A 21,364-nucleotide genomic window follows, 5' to 3' on the forward strand; every position below is an offset into this window, starting at 1 on the left:
ATTGTCAGTTTTAAAAATGTATAGTGTTAAGTATTGCTTCTGCTTACACATACATGACTTTAAGCGCAGAAATAGTCCGATTGACTTCAATAGGATATTTAAAGTTACACGTGCAAGTATTTGTAAGGTGGAACCTTAACTAGAGACTGAGGGAAATGCTCCCATTAATTTCAGTGAGCACAGGGTTGGCCCTCTACTACTCTTATTTGTTTTATAGAAGTATTGCCAAACCCAGGTATTCAAACAATCATTAGTCAGGTTCCCAACATTATAAAAGGGTTTTTTAAAATTATATCTTGGGTCCTTTTAATTTGACATCTGGTTCCAGAGCCTTGTAGGGCACACTTAAGTCACATTTTCAAGTTTTCTGTGCAGAGAGAATGAAACATAAGTGCCCTATATAATCTCACCACTTCAAGAGCTGACGTATTAGAGATAGCATCAAATATTGAAAGGCTAGCAATAAAGCTCCAAAGTTGGGAAAACAGTTATAGTAGGTCCTTGAGGCTCTAAGCAGGAATGGGAGCTGACATTTCACTAGTGACCATGAAGACATGATAAACAAAGACAATCTCTGCTCCCAAAAAACGTGCCCAGTTTTTTTCTGACCAAACAGCAGCACATAGAAGGGGTAAAGGGAAATTGAGATAAATTGCTAGTTGTTGCATGGTAAAATGGTTCCAAGGAGATCTATGCGGCAGTCCTTCCCTAAAGAATGAACAGAACATGTACCTTCAGCTATTACGTCTTTTATTTCAGATTTGAGAAATTATCTTACATAATAGCATTCAGGACAAAGCGTATAAAACCACAACTGGGGCATCTCACACCATTTCATACTTATCACAGCAGTGCTCAAGACCAGTAAACAAAATTTGAAAAACAATCCACCTTACTCCCAGCTCCTAAAGCAGGCAGGCAGACACCTGCTTAACTTCATGCTCTTATTTTTGTAACCGTCTTTGCCCTCTTCCCAAAATTGAGTCTGTGCTATAGCTTCCCTTGCCCTGTCAAGCCCATTGCATCATGCTAGATCATCATTTAGACATCGTCTATTGTAAGAGACAGTGTGGGGCCTGCTGTGCTACCTCTGGGGAGGTATCCTAACTCAAGAAGATAGAATCCCTCCCTTACCTCCTGGCATGTATGCTTGCTACTGTGCTCCTTTATGGAATATGACCTGCTGTTTTCTGCTTGACTGTCTTGCTTGGTGGACCAGTGTACAGGGGAGTCATGGCTATGACCTGGTCAACATGCAGCAAGTAATTGCTCCCTTTGGAGCCCAACTGGGCTAAAATGTACCCAATTATTCTCATGCTTATTTTCACCTGCATATTTCCATTGACTTCAGTAGGTGAGACCAGGATCAAAACCTTTTCTTCCTCTCCCAGGAAAGAAATTGATGGTTTTCAGATTAGTTTCCAGAGATACCGCTGGCTGTATGCTTGTACTTGTGTGCCAAAGAGGTCAGAACATGATTTTATATGTCCTAAAATTTCACTAGGCCACTTAACTCCTGTTCCTTAAATCATTTAACTCCTCATGTCCTCTCTCCATGAGGAATGTAGATCCCATTGTGTGTCTCCGGTTACTTCTCATTTCTTGAGAAGTTAAACCATCCAGTCAGGGAACAGATATAATAGCCTGTGAAACACAGATAACCAATCAGAGTGCGAATCCTGAATATGACTATTTCCATGGGGAATCCTCCAGGCTAGGAATTATTTTTGTAATAACAAAGAGCTGACACATTAAGATGTTCAGTTATGTCTGTTTGAAAAGAAGAGGAACGTTTCACCCTCATGTTTTTGTTCTTGACTGAAATTAGGATTTTTTTTCTTTTACAAATTTGTGGTCGTAATTTCCATGTACCCTCACAGGTAATGCAGTGGCGGGAGCCACTCACAAGAACTGGAAGCACTGGGGGCAACCCCCGATGCTCCAGGGGATAGACCCGGGGATCCTGGCCTTACTGGAGAGGCAGGCTGTGTCATTGGGAGGGTTGCACTAGCCAGCACTGCACCGGCTTTTCAAGCAACTCTCAGTTAAGTTTGGCAGCAGCTGGCTGATGATGACAGCAACAGCTGTCACTTCAGAGGATTTAAAAATGCTGGCAGAAGCTGGTAAAGCGGGGGGAGACAGGAGTCAGGAAGGAGAGCTCACCAGGCTGTGACCCGGCCGAGCAGTAATAGTAGATAACTCTGTCCCACAGAGAATAGGCAGGGGCAGTATCTGGGAGCCTGATGGGGGTCGTTGACCCCACACTCCATGAGAGCAAGCCTGGGGTCAGCCAACAACCCCAGCTCACAGGCAGGGTTCATTCAACCCTGAGCTGATGGAGGGCATGGTAGGTATAAGCCCTGAACCAGGGCCAAAGAGACTGAGGTCTGTCAGTTGAAGAAGAGGAGCTGAGACTACAGGCTGGCACAGCGGCACAAGGACTCTGACGGTTGGCGAGTGGATGGGAAGTAGGGGAGGTGGAGCCCCAAGACCAACCACAACAAGGCAGTGAGTACCCCCCCCCGTCTTCGGGCCCTGGGCTTGGAATACCACTGAACCTCTCCTTTCAGTTAAGATTCCATGAAGTCATGGCAGGTGAGTTGGGGAGGCCCTTCCCAGAGAGAGGAGGGATACTCATGGTGCCTACTGAGTTTGTGACAGGTAACTTGCTTGTAGATTGTTTGTGAACAGTAAAGTAGACAAGCTTTGCCAGTTGATTATATTGTGGATTGTTTCTTAATCTTTATTACTAAGGAAGATAATCAGTGATTTATGCACCTCTCCCAGTCTCTGTACTTTTACAGCAAAGTGAATAAAGAAGTCAAATACTTCTCTACTTACACATGATAGACAGAAATATGAAGAGACTTTTCCCTCCCTTTCCCCGGCAGACTAAAATATTTATTCCCTTTGTTCCTTGTTATTCACTACTCATGAATACAAACAGCAGATGGCCAACAGCAGTGGGGCGGGGGGGTTATTTTTGTTCATCTCTGACCATGTTACAGCTCAGTTTTTGTGTATTCTCCAGCTGTATACCTTTTAAAACACCATTACCTTGCTAAAACATCTATCAATAACAATTTCTAGCTGATATACAGCTTTATGAAAATGATAGAATCCACTGAAGTCTAGCAATGCATCTCCACTAAGGCTTCCTGTGTAGTACTGTGATCAATATCTTCAGTCAAGTTTATGAGGAAGCCATGAAAACCCTCTAAGATGCAGTGCTATTCTTTCTAACCTTTCTTGTAGCCCATCAATTATAGACTAATAAGGTCAGTATGGTTGAAGTAAAAGTCTGTGTTGAGGAAAGTTCCCTCTCCCCCACCCTGAATTCTCCTGCTGTTGCAGAAAGGAAAGATATTTATTCTGGCAAAGCATTATTTCTTTATAGAAAATGTAGCCCTAAGAGCCTTGCTGGAGATGCCTGAGTGAGGAATCCTTCCTAGGCAAGCTCTGATCTCCCCAGGTCACTCCCTGTATCTCCTATCCAACACAGCAAGTTTTGTGGTAGCTTGTGTATTCTTTCTCCAGACAGGCTTGCAGCCACAGGTGACCCACAGTCTGTCTTGTGATAACAGAGTGAATAAAGCTCAAAAAGTAAATGCAGCAAGCCAGAGAAGCTTTGCACTGTGACCCACACATTCACTACCCATGAATATAGCTGTAGATTAGCTTTCCTGAAGAGCAGATGCTTAGCTGCTAAAATAGACACCAGGAAATACCACATTTACTCAAGTCTAAGATGACCCTAAATTTAAGATTACCCCCCCAATAATAATTAGATTCTATAAATGGAAAATGTATACATTTGTGATAATTGTTCAGGTATAGAATTTAATTATTGGAGGTTTTCCTTAAATTTGTCCCCTTTCCACTGCTACAGCAAGGAAAACAGTGGCTGGGGAGGTGGGGTCATGTGGCTCCCTTGCCCTTTGGCCCCACAACTTCTTTCCTCTGCAACCCTTCCCACCCTTGCTATCCCTTCTTGAACTCTGTTCCCTCCCTAAGCACGTGGAAGTGAGGGGCAAATTTGAAACAGAGACCAAAAACACTAATTTTGAAGTAAACTTTCCTGAAATAATTTGCATATTATAAACTGGGTCTACACATGCACCAGACTGCGCAGTTGTGCAAACATTTAGTATTTGCTTAAGCAAGTACTAAATGACAGCCCAGTAATTGGCATTACTGCATAGTCTCATTGTCACACGGTTATTTTTAGCTGCTACTGCACAGTATCTTGTTGCTACTGTGCAGTAGCATCATCATCATGGTTTATACCCAGTGATGCTACGTCACCGTAGCTCATTGCTATGGCAATGGAACATCTGGTGTAGATGTGCCCACTGTGTATAATATTAATGCAAAGCCGAAAGGCTCATGATTTATCATATGGTTCTTTGGGCTGGACCCTAGCAGAGTCAGCAACATTTCAAGCCATGGTAACCCCACAGCCCAGCACTGCTCAGAATGTATGTTTGTGTATTCCATATACCCCTCTAAAGGATCTATGTGCTAATTAGCCCCTCTGCCCCAACCCATGACTAGAACTAGGTGTTCTTGCCATGAATCCTGGGATCCTCCAAAAATGTATATGGAAATGGAGCATGGGGTTGCCTGGTGGGGCAGCATCAATCATATGTATTGGGTCAAGAGAGGGAGAGACAGAGCCTTTTATCTACATAGATATTTGGTGATGTTTGCTAGACATTTAAGGCTAGTGAAGAAAAAGGAATCATTAGAAATGGGACAGAAAGGTACAGCTCAGCTGTGGGAGTGACAAGGAAGCTGAAATATATTCAATGTAATGGTTCGTGCATTGAATAATAGTCAGTAGGGCTGCGTGAAACAGCATTGTTCTGATTCGGCTTCAGTTTTGATGATTCAATGGAACAGTGCTTTGTTTCAAGTTTTATTTAATTTCGAAACCACTGTTCAGCTTTGTTTCAATGTTTTACTGTTTCAATGCTGTTTTGATGTTTTGCCCATAGTTATTATGGGGAAACATAAAATGCAGCAGGCAGGCAGATTGAGGGCTTGCTGGCACCCCAGGGAGGGCTGAAGGGGCTGTGCCAGAGTCCTCCCAGGGGTGTGACCCCAGATCTGCCTGCCAAATGAGAGAAGCTGGGTGCTGCCACCTGGGACAGGTGCCGGGAAGACCAGTGCTGCTGCTGGTCCCAGGCAGCAGCACCTGGCTCCTGTCACCTGGCAGGCAAATAGGGGGTTTGCCCACACCTCCGGGAGGACTCTGGCACAGCCCCCGCAGCGCTCCTGGGGGTGCCAGCAGGCCCCCAATCTGCCTGCCAGCTGACAGGAGATGAGTGCTACTGCCTGGGGCCAGTGGCATGGGACCAGGGCAGATCAGCTGGTGTGGGACTTGCCGCTCTGCTCCCAGGGTGGGGGAGGGTCCCTGCATCAGCTGATCTGCCCAGGGCTCTGCACCCTCCTCCAGCTGGCTTCAGTATAGGGCTAGAGCAGATAAGCTGGTGCGGGGACTCACTGCCCTGATCCCAGGGCAGGGGAGGGTCCCCACACCTGCTGATCTGCCCCAGTCCTGTACCTGAGCCAGCTGGAGGAGGGTTGCAGCCCAGTGCAGGGGGTTGGAGACAGCCCCAGGGCTGTATTCTGCAGTCCTCAGCAGCTCGGGTCCCAGTGGCTTGCAGTCCCTTTGAACTCAGCCCAGTGGTGAGAAGTGGAGCACAGTTCCGGCTCTGCCAGCCTCCTGCTACCGGGCTGAGCTCCATGGGGCTGACAGAACCCATCAGAGCACAGCCCAGTGGTGGGAGGCAGGAAGAGGCAGGGCTGCGCTCCCTGCCTGGCTGAGCCCATGGGGCTGTGGAGTGCAGCCCTGGCTCTCCCCTGCCTCCCAGCACCTGGCTGCTGCTTTGAAACTCAAAATATTTTGAAACTTTTAAAATGTTTCAACTGGCCTCATTTCATTTCAAGGCTGTTTCAAAGCCCTCCATTTTGTTTCAATTTCACTGTTTCAAGCTTGAAACAAGTCTTGCCCTGCCCCATACTGGGCCTGAGCTCAATGGGCACTGTATCTTATTCATATGGACTCCAGTAACCTATCCTTGTGGTAGGCTTCCGCCAGCATCTTGGCCTTTTAACTAAGAACAAGTTTTTTTGGCACCAAGAGGAGAGTGTCAGGGCAGGCTCTGGCCCTCTGGAGGTAACACATGCCCATTTTTTTTTAAGGGCCCAAACCAAAAAAAACAAACAACCAAACTAACCAAAAAGTTTTCCATCAGTATTTTTGCCCAATATGGGCCATGTATTTTACAGGCATGCTCAGTGTGGGCTGCATTCAATCATATTCAAAGCTGATTACTGAGCATATACTGCTCCTGGCAACAGTTTAATGATTGACAGTGTATTTCATTAGGTTTTTTGTATGGAAATATAAGGTGAGGACATTTTTTCCCCACGCTGATTAGGGAAAAAATCTTGCCTTATATTCAAGTAAATAAGGTAATAAGAATTGTGTTAAGGTGGTTGCATTCAGTTTGCTCTTTGACATCTCAAACTTCCTCACATAGCAAAGGGTGGAAGGTTTACAACTCAGGAGCATGTCTCAGCTCCACTGGTGTAACTGGTCCCTGAATGAAATGGAAGGAAGCTACTGCAGTTTAGCTTACTCACTGCAGGTTAGGAGCAGACAGCCTAAATAGGTCATTATTTAGGTAGCTCCTCTCGCTTTAAACAGTAGCATAATTGTTTCATCTCTCCATGTTGGTTGAGACTTCCTGGAACTTCATTAGCATGAACAAGGGATTTTGTGTCACTGATGTAATACAGGTCCCACTGAAGTTACAAACCAAGATCTCAGTCCTGAAAGCTGCCCTGTGCCAGCAAACATTCCTGCACCCATGTGATTTCAGTGGCACTCTACATAGGAGAACCCTTATTCCTGTGTATTTTTCTGTTGAAAAACAAGGGAACTCTACAGTGGTTGGCCCAGGTAGATCAAACTGCAGAAGTCAAAATTTGTTCAAATATTTTGAGCAAGTCCTAGAAGAGGCAGGAATGAACCTGAGGTCTGATTCCAGGTCTAATATTCCAACCAGACTTTAGAAAAATAAATTAGAAAGACAGCAATACCTTGAGTCATTTCATTCTACTGAAGGCTTTTTAAAAATTCCAGTCTCCACTAAGATAAGTGTGCATGTGGGAAGTGCATTCTTGTTTAAAACAATGTTAATAGAAAATTGCAGGTTTTGAAAATTCTGAAAGAGATCTGGAAGTGCAGAGAATGAATAGCTTTCTACACCAGTCCTAAATCTGCCTTCATATTCAGTCCCACCTTCACCTACTCCTCAACACCCCACCTAAAGTTTTCCTCTCTGTCCTAGTCCACTCAACATTGGCACATCCCGTCTGAATGCTGAGCAACAAACTGCATATAAGCCAGTAGCTGAATGCTCCTCTGGTGCTGCATACTGGGATGGGCAGGAGACTGCTGCAATATCCATATTGCCCTTCACAGTCCAGAGTACAGGTGAATAATGAAAACAGTTATTTGCAAATGGTGGGATTTTCAAAAGCATTCAGCGTTGGCCTAACTTGGCTCTCTCTGGAGCCTTGACTCCCCTCGAAGCATAGTTATTAGGGCTGTGTGAAATGGAAGCATTTCATTTCGACCAGCATTTTGACAGAACAGCGTTTCATTTCGACTTTTGTTTTGAGTCAAAACGGCTGTTCCATTTCGTTCCATTGAAACGTTTTTCCATTTCGACCATGTTTCAACGTTTCGCTCGTAGGATATAATGGGGAAGGTTGAAACAGGCTATAACTGCCATTTCTAGCTAGATTTGGATGAAACTCACAGAAATGGTAACCCCTTCTAAGGGCATGATGTATACCAAGTGTCAAGAAGATAGCTGTAGGGATTTGGGAAAACTTTACCCCAAAATCTTGAAAGCAAAACTCATGTCACGTGTATGTGTTAAGCCACAGCAGGGTCAAAACTACAGGATTTCTAGCTCCTGCTGAGGCCACAAATCCTTCCAAGTTTCAAGAAGATAGGTGCAGGGGTTTTGGGGGAAACTGCACCCCAAATTCTTGGAAGCAAAGCTCATGTCACGTGTACGTGCTAAGCCACAGTGGGGTCAAAACTGCTGAGATGGTAGCCCCTGGTGAGGCCACAAAGCCTGCCAAATTTCAAGGTGATAGGTGCAGGGGTTAGGGGGGAACTGCTCCTCAAGCTGCTGACAGGCAAAACTTGTGATATAGATGACCCTGTGTGTGTTAAGGTGCAGCAGGCTGAAAACTGCAGGGGTAGTGGCCCCTGCTGAGGCCACAAAGCCTGCCAAGTTTCAAGGAGATAAGTGCAGGGGTCTGGGGGGAACTGCCCCTCAAGCTGCAGACAAGCAAAACTTGTGACACAGCTGCTTGTGCAACTATGTCTGTTTTGGGGCACTGGGGGCGGGGGGGCAGACTACTGCAGGATTGGCTGCTAAGCTACTATGTTACCAGTTACCAATGAATCATGATTCACTCAGGGACCAGCTCAATACACAGTACCTAGCTACTACATAACGACTTAAGGAGCATGGATTAACACCTACAAAACCAGGACTAAGGAGAGGAAAGAATTAATACAGACAATCAACTGCCCCAAGACAGAGACAGTCAGTTGCACAAGCACCCATGTCATGAGTTTTGCCTGTCATTAGCTATGGGTGCAGGGCCCCAGACTCCCCCTGCACCTATCTCCTCAACAGCTGACAGGCATCGTGGCCTTACCAGGGGCTATCGTCCCTGCAGCTTTCACCCTGCTGCACCTTAACACACACGGTGTCACCCATGTCACGAGTTTTGCTTGTCCGCAGCTTGAGGTACAGTTTCCCCCAAACCCCTGTACTTATCTCCTTGAAACTTGGCCAGCTTCATGGCCTCAGCAGAGCCTAGCATTCCTGTAGTTTTGACCTCACTGTGGCTTAACACATACACATGACACGAGTTTGGCTCTCAAGATCTTGGGGTGCAGTTTCTCCAACCCCCCTGCACTGATCTTGAAACTTGGCACACGTCATGCCCCAGAAGGGGCTACCATGCAAGTTTTATCCAAATCTGGCTAGAAATTACAAAGTTATAGGCTGTTTTGACCTTCCCCATTATAGCCTATGGGTGAGACTTGCCTCATTTCATTTCGAGGCTGTTTCGACGATGTCTGTTTCATTTCAATTTTGCTGTTTCGACGTCGAAACAGGTCAAACCAGCATCAGAACAAAACTGGTGGTGAAATTTTGCACAGCCCTAATAGTTATACCGTGCTGGGCACTTTTGACAATTCTACCTTGATATTTTATTCAAGAACTGTTACAAAAGGCATATTTGTAAATGATTTTCCAAGTTCAGCAAATAATGGGGGGAAATATTGACTAATTTATTTGAATAATTTCATGAAATGATCTAATATCTTCTTTGACAAATACAAAAGCCCACAGCTAACCCTCTTTCACATCTGCTATTGTATGGAAAGCCCAGTCTTCTGAACTATACCTACCTTATTCCATGACCTTCCAGTGTGGTATACTTCTGACCTTACAGAAATACTCAAGGAATCTGCCACATTATGTTGTAGGCCTGAACAGCAACATTAATTCTGTCCTCTCTCCACAGAACTGTATGTATCTTAGCCCAGTCTGGTAGCTCCATGGAATCCCCATCTTGGCAATTTTTTCTTTTCTTCTAGCAACATTTCAACTCCAAGTTTCCCCCATAGGCTCTGGTCAGTCATCAAGTCATACACTACAATTTGTAAGGGTCAAGGTGCACCCAAGTCATGTCCTGATCTTTACTCCCTTCAGTTTTTGACCTTTCAAGCCAGCAACAAGCAACTTGTTAACAGCAATGAGCTGCAACCCCATCAACTGCTGATGAACTTGGGGACCTTTCCATATGGCTCCCAGTGATAGATGGTTGTGGATTTAATCTGCCTGAACACACTTGCAGCACACAATGATGGACCCCTTCTTCCTGTAGCTGGAATGTTCTGTGGCAGTTGCACCATTTAGCAAAACAGATGTGATTCCTGTACCCCACAGAAAAAAAACCCAAAACTTTCTCTTCATAAAGTGCAATAAAGAACCCCTAGCTTTAGGTATAATGTGAGCAGTGGCATAGGTGGGCTCAGCGTTAGGCCTGATACTGGAAACTTGTTTGGAGTATAAGGGTTTTTAAAGTAAAAACAAATACACTGTTCTGTACTAAAGGCCTATATGTTGTAATCTATAGAGAGGGTTTGGGGGTTTTTTTGTCTGAAAATATATAAACCAGGAATGTGCACTTAAGACAGGATTTATCTGACATGTGTGTCAATGGTGATTTTGTGAGAGATTTTGCAGTGTGTTAGGTAAATGCAAAGGACATTTTCCTAACGGTTCACTCTTCTGGTGATTCACACAAATGGGTTAATTGAGAAATATTGTGAAGACAACTTTTCCATTAACCATTCCAGAAATAATTGGAGCTTCTCTTGGGGTATAGAAACAGCCATGAAGCCTCTTCTGTCTGTGATTTTCAGGGAGCCTGCTGTTACACAGTATTACCTGTGTTTTTTACACTTTGGCTGCTTGAGTAATCTTCTTGTCTGTCTCTATTTGCCTTTTTGCAGGACTAAGCCATATATGCTTAAATTCAAAACAAGCCCTGCATTGAGATAACAATAAGGACCAAGTTATAAAAGTTGCATTATGGTCCCAGGCTGAGGCTACTGTGAGGCTGCATTAATATGACAGAAGCAGAGGGGCATGGATTGTGACTTGGAGAGAGATGGTACTTCTTGAAACCCCCTGCCCCTCCTCCTCCAATTTTAATGGGAATACTAGTATCTCTTCTCTAGACAGCACACTTCCCTCTGTGACTGACCAGTGTGCAGGGGCTGAGGGATGGGCGTGACTTATGCCTCTCCTCCACTCCTTTTTTGAAGTTGCTAAAACAACATGGGATTTTCAGCTGCATTAGCCCTGTGACAGTGTAGAAGGCATTCTGCCCTTGAAAAGTGTATTTGCTGTTGAACATTCAGGGTATTGAACAGCCACAGAGATCATTGTAGCTGCAGGTGACAAGACAAGGGGAAATGGTTTGAAATAGCAGCATGGGAAATTTTAGGTTGGAGATTTGGAAGAACTTTCTCACCAGGAAGGTGGTTAAGCAATGAAACAGTCTGACCAGAGAGGCTATGCAATTTCTCTCCTTGGACATTTTTAAGAGCAGGTTAGACCAAGACTTCACTGGCGTGGTTAAGTCAGGGAAGGCCTGCCTTGGGCATAGGGTTGGAGAAGATGACCTCCTGAGGTCACTTCCAATTTATAGTATTTTATGCTATGATTCTGTGTAGAACAGTCTCACCATTTTGTAACCCTGACCCAAGCCATGCAACTGGATTAGGACATACAGATTAGTCACTTACTCTATGAGACCAGTTCTGTACCAAAAGTATGGTGAACAAAAATTCACAAGCAGAAAAATCAATCAGGAAACTGAAGTGTTCCTCCACTTGGGTAACTCAGAAATAGGAATGGCCATATCAGATAGTCATTCACCCAACAAGCACCACCACAGTCCACTCTTTGGCATTTATTTTTGGCTAAAAAACCATCCAGTCAAAGAGAAGTGATGCCATGTGACTCAGGCAATTGATTGTGCAGTGATTGTTGAATTTCTAAGTGAACTGCTTGTGAAAGACCTGCTCTTTTAAAATTACATATTGTAGAGTAAAATTCCAAGGCCTAACTGTTTTGGATAAGGATGTAGTTTGTACCATACCATCTAGCATGACTGCAGTTATACCCACATAAACATAGCTTACATATTTAATTATATTTGTCTTATATGGGAAAAGCTATTTTGGTATAAGCTACGTTTTTATAATGGCATAATGTGTCCACACTGGGATGGCTGAATCACTTAAATCATGGTGTCCAGCTCATTTGGCCCCATGGGTCAGATCCAGACTACAGGTCTTCTTCCTATGGGCCAGATGATCAATCTTGGGTAGCCTACGTTGGCACAGGTCTGGAACCCAAGGGGAGAATACCACCATTGCTTGCTCTGTCACCACCTGCCCTTTTCTCCTGCCATTGATTTCAGGTGCCAGTGGTAACCAAAGGCCTGGAAGTGTGTGGAGGGCCAGTGGCTTCACTGTTCACACCTTGAGTTCTGGAGCTGTGCCAATCCATTGTCTCTGGCAAACCACAGGGGATCCTAGTTGGACAGCCCTGACTTAAATTATGCCAGTAGAGTTAAAATTCTACAGTTCCCTAGTGCAGACAAGTCCTAGGCCTCAAAACGCTGAGGGATTTATATTAACATTAGTGCCTTTTTTTTACCCTGTGCCAGTCTGCATCCCCACCAGTTACAGCAGGACTCTGAGTGAGAGTCCCCGTCCATCTGCACAATGACTGTGCAGAGCGGGGCCTTGGAATTTTACTCTTCAACAAGCTGGCATCCTTGTATGTCCATGTATACCATTCAGCCCTGTTGTCCTGAACAAAGCAGGATTATAAGAAACCTATGGTACAGTACCAAACTATATACAAAGTATGGCTTCATGGCGCCTGTTATAAAAACAGAAACTACATATAATCTTCTTCCCATACATAAATGAGTTTGTGTGTTGGGGGGAGACTGAAAGCAATTCCCAGTGCACATGCCTAGGAGCCAAGCCCTGTGGCACACTCCTAAACACAGAGCAAAGAGACAGTTCCTGTCTGAAAGCACTTAAAAGCTAAGATAAAGTATTTTACCACAGCTCAGTAAAGTAGCTGTAAACTCTTCCTCTAAGCCACAACTGCAAACTCCTACCTGAAGTCCCATACACTGTCCTGTCATTTGTTAAGGATAGAGGAACATGATAAAGTACACTCACAGACAGAAACGTGTCTGATCTTGTGAGGAATTACTTAGGATGCAAGTATGTGATACACTACCTTCCCTTAACTTCTCTCCCCTACCACTTCAGCCCTCCCTAACAGCCATACATTTTGTAGGAGGAAGATGATATCTTAAGGCCTAAAAAACATTGCCAGAAAAACACCCAGACTGGGTAAGAGTTAAATGCTGAATACATTAGATTCCAGTGATGAAGCTTCTGATTAATATAATTAAAAGCCTGATTTAATTGCATTACCTTCCATTAGCTTTCACTGTATCTTTTTAAAAATTCTTTCTAAGGCCCTCAATATCTAATCCTCACTGGGGCTCTCATCCCATGTTTATTCAAGTGAAATTTCTGCTTTCAAAACTACACCTTTCATCAATCTCCTATTAATTAGCTAAATGTGGCATCATATTATACATTCATGCATTCTCCCCAGGCTACCAGAATGAGAGTAGGGCTTGTGATCTGTCCAGGCTGCTCTTTGAGGATGGTCATTGGTATTCCAGGATAAGTCAGCTTACTGTAATTTGAAATTGGTCTGCCATCCCATTAGGAATCTGCCCGATCAATACCAAGTGAATTAGAGTTTCAGTGATCTGATTAACTCCCCATTATTTTCTACCCTGGCTGATTTAGAATGCATGATGAGACAATATTCCAGTTTCTTTGCTTTATCCCAGTTTAAATGAAATATAGACATCTGAGGAAGCAGTGGCTGTGCATTTGATTTGGCTCTGCTCTAATAAAGTCAAACACGATAAGTGTCTGCCTCATTGTGACAGCTGTAAGTGACTGAGGGCTACCTCACTGCACATAGAGTGAGAGACAGCAAGTAAAGAGAAGGAAGAAGAGAAAGGGCAGGGCTTTTCCCATATTAACAGACTGCACCAATGCTACATTTTCACATATTCAATCAATCTTGCCTTATCTAGCAGAAAACTCTTGCAGATAACTGTATAGGACTTAGGTAGTCACCTAGGTATATTAATCAGTAACCTACTATATTATGGCATGGACACCATGTACGGAGCAGTATGTGAACGTTTGTTCATTTGAATGTTTATTTTTGGGGAGGAAATGGACAGAGGAGTTTGTATTCAGATTTAATTCTGGTTTGAATTAGAGGCTTGAAGAGGGCTTAGGTTCAGACTTCAAGGCCTCATGGGGTACATCTGTATGGCACAAGGCAGCTCTGTGCAGAGATTCCCCACACACACTGTGCACATTATCTTCCAAATTAGAAGCACAATAGGCCAATTGTGCCCTGATCACATTCTCAATCTCCTCATTGATCAGTAAACTGAAGTAAGATTGTCACAAGGGGTGTCCCCATGCACACCTAATACCCATAGCCATTGCAGAACAGTATGTGTGTTCAGAGAAAAGCATCTCCACAGTTTCTGTGGAAAGTTATTGTGTGTCACAAATGATCACATCTCAGAAGGGGCCAATGGGTTGTCATTTAATAATCTGAAGTTTATAGCAACAGTAATTAGCAAACATAAGCAGAACCCCTGATGAATAACAACACATATTTTGTGTTTGATATGGGTTTTGAGATGGATGGATCATTAATAACAATTCTCATTATGGCTGTACTACAAAAGGCTGGTAAAACATACAGCAGAGATCAATCTGATATTCACTGAGACATTGGGTCCCTTTCTGATGTCAGACAATAGTAATAAGCTGCCTGCTGAAATAAGCTTATCCTCTGCAGGGAACAGGAAGGAGTTTTCTGAACAACTTCTACCCAAATACACTACACCCTGCCAGTCAACCAAGACCACAGGGACAGAGAAGAAGGCTGTTGAAATGTACCATTATAGGAGCCTTTCACCTGCCATAGAGGAATTGCTCTATACATAGATTGAAGTAGGGCTATGGAATCAATAGTGCTTCACTATGAAGGTTCAGGGTCCAAACTGTCTTCCTATGGGAGCATAATTCCTACAGAACTTCTGGAGGGAGGAGGGCGAGGGACAGAGAGTTTCACTGGCACCCAGATAGTTCCTCCATACAGCACTAATTTAGCCAGTATATTGAGATAAGTGAAATCTGGTTGGTTTGCAGATACTTTTACCTTTCTACTGAAACATCAGGTATTGGCTGTTGCTAGATATATTAAAGAATCATGGGCAATGTTTTCAAAGGTACCTAAGAATTCTGGTTTGGACCTAACTCCTAAAATGTAGTGAAGTGCCTAGGGATTTTTGAAAAACTACTAGTATAATCCAATCAGTATTTTTAGACATCTAAATACATTTAAAAATCTAACCGTTAGGTCAGTTAAAACATTTTAAAAAGAGTAAGATAGAAGAAAGCTACCTTAAATGTAGTTGTAACTTTCCTATGGAATATCATAGAGAAGTAGGGCTGGAAGGGACCTCCAGAGGTCATCTAGTTCAGCACCCTACCTGAGGCAGGATCATCCCTACCCAAACCATCCTATGCAAATCCATAATCTAACATTTTGTTATGTAACCCATGCCAGCACACTAGGCTGGGTGATGTGCCAGATTTCAGATCCTCAGGGTGCCAGTAGCCCTGGGAGCCCACCTCAGGTAGAACTGCTGACTGAGGTGTCCCATGGACAGATGTGTTCCTCACCCTCACCACCAAGGAATTTACTCCAAACCCAATGAACCCATTGGTTTCTTTATTATGACCACATATATACAGAAAAGAAATGAATAAGCAAAAGAAGAAAAACAATATATAATAACAATAGTTAATAAGAAAACCAACAATTAGAATAAAATTTACAACTGCAACATTAGGTGAATAATTCCACCACACTGGGCAGTCCCGCTTGTATCAAATTACAATAATTACATTCACCTGGTTATAACCCTTTAGAACAATTTCCCCCCATAACCCAGGTTGATTTCCCTCTGGTCACAATCCCTTTCTCATAACAATAAATGGCAACACAGCTTTAACTATGATCCACCACTAGATGGCAGAGGTGAGGCTTCTGCTGCTCTCAGGAAAGTGGACTTCTTAGTCTTTCTTGGTAACTCAGCAAAACAAGTTTCCAATCAGCCACTGCAGGTAATAGACTTCTTTTCTTTAGTTTCCTTCTGAAAGAGACAATTCCTGTAAACACGAGGGATTAAATGTTCCCTCACTCATCCATGCAGGTATGGGATTTTCACAGCCTGCTCCCTCTTTGGGCTGTCTCTCTCCCCCAGCACCTCCACATGCAGACAGTAGATTCTCTCTATAGGTCTATTCCCTCTGTAGGTCTATTCCTGCAGTATGAGCCTTTCCAGCTCAAACAGAGAACTTCCCTCCACAGGTCTCTGACCAGGCAGCTTCTCCCAGTCAATTTACCAGCCCCTCCCCACTCCTTCCCTCGGTACCTGTGTCCCTGATTGCACAGCTCAGACCCAGGTGGTCAATCAGCTTCTCCTGGGATGACTCAGACTCTCCTCCATCCTGATGTCTGCCCCCCTCTGTTCCCTGTGCCTGAGGGAGGTGAGGAGGGAGATGAGTCTCTGTCCCTCTCTCCAGGCTGGTGTTGCTCTCCTCTGGCTTCTCTGTTCTTCTTTTCCCTCCCTCAGCTTTTTATGGCTCAATAGCAGCCAGTTAGAGCCCTCAGTTTGCAATGGGGGCTCTGGTCACAATTCAAATTCTAATATAAGAAATATATTAATATAAATTATTAATATATTTTAGGGCATAAAATAATGTGCAGTGTTGCACATTTTGTGTCCTAATAGGCAAAAAATGCCTAATAATCTGCTTTAGCATGTACTGTAAGTATATTAATATTAATTTATATCTTTTGCAAATTAATATAGATTTGCTGACTTGTACATGGGCAATATATAAATACATACATAAAAGTTTAATGCATGTAGCTACCAACAATGTGTGTGTTGACCCATTTTTAGTGTTTCATTATTTATACTTCAGAGACCTTTAAAATATTTGTATTGACATGATGAGGAGGGAAAAACAGAAGGAAGAAAGATGACACAAGCATATCAAAATCCAGAGCTTGGGCACTTGCAAGAACTGAACCAGGAATTTTTGGCTCTGGAAGCCTCTGTTGCTTGAGCTAGAGCAGGCCCTTTCACAGGGAAGCATTAACAGATTCATAAAACACACTATATGCAGCATCAGTGGTTGACAACGATCAAGCTAGGTTAATGTAGATTCCACGTTCCCTTGGTTGGAGAATTTTATCCTGAGCCTCAGAGTTCTGATGCAGTTCAAATTCTTGATCGGGCCACCACTTAGTAACAAATCTCATGGTCAGATCATTGATAGGGGTTGAAACTTCTGCATCCAAAAGGATGAGCCTCTTCTGCCTACGACAAAATTTCAGGTCCTTTAGCTCAAATGTAATAGCAGACTTCTAAACCTTTTCACGTGGCCAAGCCACCAGTCAGAGACAAAAGTGGATGCTGCAGTAATGTGTTATACAAAACAGAATGCTATAAGTACCACATATAAGAAATTTAACGTGAAACAGCATCACATCAGGAATAGATGCTATAAGCTAAATCCTGCTTTGGTATGAGCAATTAGATGCGGGTTTAGAAAAGGATGGTAGAAACTATAAATTAATGAAATCAATAGAAAGACAACCCATTGACTTCACTGGACATACAACCAGGACCAGAGATTATAATGTGGGTAGGCATCATTCTAACATGGTACACAAGTCAGTGTGCCTGTATTGCTATTGGAATATGCCTAAAAGTACATGTCTGCCCCACAATCCAAAAGCAAGTAAGCAGCAATACACATTATCTGGTGGTCATTAGCCCAAGCATCTTGTTCCTGCAAAGATGCAGTTTAGCAGCACACTGTTTAACAATCCAGTGGAAGGCATCTTGTCCTGCAAAATGTCTCTTGCATTAGAAACGTATTAATCTATGCACCCTACATCTCTGTGTAGACTTTTGTCTCTAAAGCCTGGATTTATACTTATGTCTCTCTGGTAGCCTGTCTGCCATACAGATGTAGAAAACAAACACCAAATGGAAAATCTTCAGATTTGCCATTGTCTCACTTCTGGCTGGGACACTGTGTTTTGGTTCCCATCAACATATTTGAGGGCAAAGAACCTACAGTGACAGCTTCTCTGAATGAGTTTGCAGGATCCCATTGTCCCCTCAACCTTGTTTTCACTAAAAAAAGCCTGAGGTGGGCAACAGTGCCCCAACAAACGACTATAAAGAAAGCTTGGCTGAGGGAACTGGGGCCTGATCCAGTTCATATTGAAATCAATGCAATTTCAATAGGCTTAATGGCAATTAGATTGGGTGAATCCCCTAGACATCCTCCCCTGGATTCTTTCAGAGTCTGACTGCAGATTGCAGCTGCCCTCATCTCGTGGAAGCTGGAGATGCAAATGCCTGGAACTGAATATATGCAGATGTTTGGCTTTTTATTATTGGCTTGCTGTAAAATGTGCAATAACAGTTATTTTTATGCCCACAGAGATTGAATACAGAGAACATCCAGCAGAATTTTTTTAAACCTAGTCTTATTTTTCCAGATTATGAAATATTTGGTGTAGCCCCAGTTTCTAAATAAATAAATACTTTTATTGACAATGAAAATACATTGCTTTTTTCCATACCTTTCCCAATCAAAGCTATTTTTAGTTAGCCATGTGCTCTGAAAATATTTTAACATATAAAAGCTATTCCATGCTAGTATATATTAAAATACTTCTCTATGAAACATTTTTTAAGTCCTTACATTTAGGTATGTGTTGAAGTCCTTTTCACTATTACATTAGACTTTTCTGTCAAAGGATCCTTTCTGGAGCAGGTGAGGGGAAAAAGGAATATATATTTTTTTGTTAAATGTACAGGTTTAGTACCACTTCAGAAATAGATCCAATGAAAATACTATTACTGCCCAAAAAGAGAGGTTGATATTTAAGTGTCAACCTCGTAGGAAAATGCCCCTTTAAAAAGACAAGGTTCCTTGGGTGAATTTGATATGTTTTATTAGACCAGAAATGTGCAGATTATACAGTTCTAAATAGCACTTAAAATAAAAGTGTTGTATGGTTTGCAACAAATACATGACAGATTTTCTTCTCTAGGCATGATTTATCCCTTTAATGTTTTATTATTATTTCTGAGAAACCCATATAGAACTCTATTAATTAAAACTCATCCCGACTCTTTGGCTCCATAAGATTTAGGAATTATTGGGATTTTATCTCATTAGTGCATTTATTGCAGTGCTTGTCCTTTTAATTAAGCATTAAGTCCCTCCAAGGTGAGCTTTATCATCCCATAATGCATTTGGGCTTCCACTGCTTGTCTAATATACATTATGGGAAGACAGCTACTTTGGAGAGACCTTAACTGTTGTATCAGTGAAGTTTGTTCTTCTTTTCTTTCTCTCCCTCCTCTTTTTTTTTTTTTTACTCCTGTTTTTTTTTTAATTTTTATTATTGTTGGTGATGATGTTATTATGATTTTATTTCTTGCCTTGAAGTGTTCAAAATATTTAGGATTTTTTAAAATTGGAAAGTGTGTATAAATTTAAATCAATGCCTTTAACATTCTCCCAGAAAATTAAGAAAGCCGTTTTCAAAGTATTTATGCAAATCCCTTTCCATACATTTTTTTATTTTTAGAGGTCAGGGAAAGCCTGATTCAAAGCTCTGAGTGTGTTTCCATTAGCCACTGTGATCAGATAGGTCCAAAAGGTATTGAACTGAGAGCTCTTGTTTCTGGTATTCCTCATTAATTTATGGAAGAGGCACAGTATGGCCTGGGTAATCTTCTCATACCCCCTGTGCCACACCTCTTTCTTTTCACACAAAGATTATGTGCTTGTTAAGAGTTGTTCAGGAATGATGGTTCATTCATTATGCATCTCTCATTCAGTCCCAACACTAGGACACTTGAGACAGAGGTGGAGGGCATTACTTGGGGTCTACTCAAATCATGGCTGATTTCATGGGCAGATTTTGGGACCGGCCACCATTTTCATGGGTTTTTCACAGGGGGCCCCCCATGCCTCTGATTGGCTGAGGGGCCCTGGCAATCCCGCCCCTCCCTGCAGATTGGCAGATGGCCTGAAACCTCATCTTAATTACCCTGGTTAAGCTTGTGGAAGCAATTAATCCACGCATTATTAACCAGTCTAAGCATTCAGTTAAACTCTAAACTAGGGGTTGGCAACCCTCAGTGTCCATGTTCCCCAGACCCTGGTGCAGCTGCTTGCAGTCTCCCTGCCACCTGCTGCAAGTATCCGGGCTCAGTGGCAACAGCCTGCCCAGAGCCCAGGCCAGCTGTGGCAGGCAGCACGGAGGCTGCAAGTGGATGCCAGGGTCCACGGAGCCCTAGCTTAGCTTGTTGCTGGCAGTGAGTACACACAAACTTCAGGGCAGATGGCTACCTCTCACTTGTTCTCTCTCACCCCCTTTTCACCCTCCCCCCTCCTTTCTGTCCTTTTCTCGGCTTCCTGGTAAGTCCCCCCCCCCAGCAAACCTGTCAAAATCATGGCGCCTGTTGTTTTTCATGGAAAACTCCCAATTTTGCTTTTTCCACAAAAACATGAAATCAGGATTTAGCTAGGTCCCTAGGTATTACCTATTACTGTGGTCTGCATTGTGGAGGTACTTAGGTTCAGAGCCTTAAAAGTAATAAATAGCATAAATTAGGGTGGGCAAGCAGGGTACCAGCCCCAGTGACCAACTTAACTGGGGGCACCTGAATGGCAGCCCCTGAAGGAGCCCGTGCCCCAGCAGCAGCTCTGTGCTGCCCTTGTTTCCACTATAACTGGGTGCATAGGCACTGTGCTGCTGCAGACTACACTATGGCAACAGGAGGAGTAGACTTTTTTGAGACCTTAAAGTAGGTAGCACTAAAAAACGGTGCCAGTTCCATCTCTGCTTAAATGTATTTGGGAACCTATGTCTCATTAATAAGATATATACATATTTTTGAGGATCTGAGCTTTGAGGGTTTTAGTCAGGGATCAGATCTCCATTTTTTTACGTACTGTACAGATATGTAATAGACTGTCCCTGCCCCAAGAGCTTACAATGTTAGCATCTAAAGAGAAATTTCAGATGACTATAATAAATGAATGTGAGAGACAAAGGGAAAAATAATAATGCAATTACTGTATGTAATATACTGAACTGCAACTTTAACCCTGTTTAATGTTGTTTTTTGTGGTGTGGACATTTGTCCATCAGCCTTTTTTCACAGAAGTCACCCTACTATCAGAGAATGGCAACGTAAAAATATTTTGTCATTCTCAACATGACAGACATCCACGTCTATATTGTAATCATATTATTTGGCAAGGGTATCAGGTTTCATATAGTTTTAGAACAGTTTTTGTGGCCTTGTGGTTGCAGGAAAGAGCTTGAAAGCATGACTTGGGAGCATTCTAAAGATTTAAAAATCAAGCAATGACTCTAAAGGTATTAGACTTAAAAATCAAGATATTAAAAATGATATCATGAGTTTTTGG

This window comes from Alligator mississippiensis, chromosome 2 (assembly GCF_030867095.1).
Source record: "Alligator mississippiensis isolate rAllMis1 chromosome 2, rAllMis1, whole genome shotgun sequence".
NCBI classification, from domain to species: Eukaryota; Metazoa; Chordata; order Crocodylia; family Alligatoridae; genus Alligator; species Alligator mississippiensis.